The sequence below is a fragment of the Psammomys obesus genome, unplaced genomic scaffold (genome assembly GCF_907164565.1).
Source record: "Psammomys obesus unplaced genomic scaffold, mPsaObe1.curated_primary_1811, whole genome shotgun sequence".
In the NCBI taxonomy this organism is placed as follows: Eukaryota; Metazoa; Chordata; class Mammalia; order Rodentia; family Muridae; genus Psammomys; species Psammomys obesus.
Genome location: NW_026585686.1, coordinates 9,428,309 through 9,429,969, shown reverse-complemented (window position 1 = coordinate 9,429,969; position 1,661 = coordinate 9,428,309). Strand labels below are relative to the sequence as shown.

General features: G+C 43.2%; 1 non-coding gene across 1 annotated transcript; it reads left to right on the top strand.

Moving 5' to 3' along the window:
* The first annotated feature begins 304 nt into the window (after positions 1-304).
* On the top strand, positions 305-440 carry LOC129665237 (small nucleolar RNA SNORA17). Its single transcript, XR_008718359.1, has one exon. It is a non-coding gene; the product is annotated as a small nucleolar RNA SNORA17 (small nucleolar RNA).
* Positions 441-1,661: the final 1,221 nt, after the last annotated feature.

The following is a 1,661-nucleotide window of genomic DNA, read 5'->3' as shown; positions in this document are numbered from 1 at the left end:
TAAATCCAAAATATCTCTCAAATATAAACTCAAATAATGGAAAAACTGCTATATTTAAAAATAGATGGATAAGAGGTTTAAACTCAAGTTCAGTTTATTAAGAACAGAACAACATGACTCAGATACATTAAAATTATAGAATTTTAATTATCCATAATTATTTTTTTAAATTACTCATTCTAACTAGCACAGAATGTGAAAAAAAAATCCATCTATGTGGGAATTTTAAATAAGTTAAAGTAGGAATTAAGAAAATATCTAGACATAAAATACAAGAGTGATGGCTGATAGAAAATGACAGGGACCTGACTGTAGAAGTGTTGGTTGCTGGTAAGGCTGCTATGTCACATGTGCATGAGTTGGTGGCACAGAGGAGTGAGTTTGTGGCTATGCTCAGTTTTCTGACCTATTAAGAGTTGAATGATTAGTAGTTTAACATTCCCTGAAGAACAAAACAAAACAAACAAACAAACAAAAAAAAACCTTAACCCGTGATGACAACCAATCTAGTACTAGGGGCTCTGACAAGAAGCTAGCTTGAGATGACCATCATTTGGGCACTGCACAGGCTAGACAGCTCCCAGGACCAAGAGCAAGTCGAAGACCAGAAGAACCTTGCCTGGTACTGAGTGCCTTGAGAAAGAATACACCTAAGACAGAGGATCCTCACATGGAGTCATGCAACAGTCTGGGCAAAGAGAAAGCTAGTGATGACCACCAAACTGGCACCATTGGGACTGGACAGGTAGCTAGCCTGAGAGGACTTTTCAAGCACTTTGCAGGCCTTGAGAGGTCATATAATGCTTGAGATGAACCCTATCCAGACCAAGAGTAAGAGCAGGGAATTATAGCAATCCCTGACTCTTGAGATGATCCTAGACACTAAAAGACCCTGGGTAGCACTAAGAGGACAAGTAAGTGGCAAAGAAATGAAAAGGAAAGAAGAACAAAAAATATAGGTTCAATTAAGAGAGGCACAGCTGGTGACTAGAGGGTAGTGAAGAACAGCTTGATGTTAGTAGCCAGTGATGTCACTTGGCAACATGATGTGTTCCTGTCTGTGCTGCCATTGGGGGATATGTTTGGTTCCATGGCTCTGCAGCAACAGGTGTCCTTTAACACCAAAGGCCAGACAGACATCTCTGGTCTGGGCCTCTTCACAGGAACATACTGATATCTGAGGGCTGTGCAGAACTGACTGCACTCCTCACCTGGTCATTGTGGAAGAGCTGGCACTGGAGGCATGGCATCAGGAGAGCTAACCCCACCCTTAGTGAGATGTAGTACTAAGAAGACCAGGCCACTCACATTGAGGGAGTTGTGTGTCTGTTGGCCCCCAAGGATACTGTGCAGTGACATGGATGAGAGAGAAATATTCTCCTCCTTGCTCTCTCCTCACCACCTGTGGTAGGAAGGAGTTGTGACACTGGGGTCAGGAGAGCAAGAGAGCTGACCCTGCTCCTCACCTGCACCAAAACTTAGGAAAGCACAATAGAGCTGACATTGGTGGAGTGAGTGTTAAGGAGCTGGCCAAAAAGCTGTGAGAGCAAGAAATCTGAGGAGTGACCAGCTCAGATATCTCTCAGACCCTGAATTGGGGCTTTTAATTGGCACACTAAATCATCTCACTCATGATGAGCTGCTGGAATGCATGAAGGGGC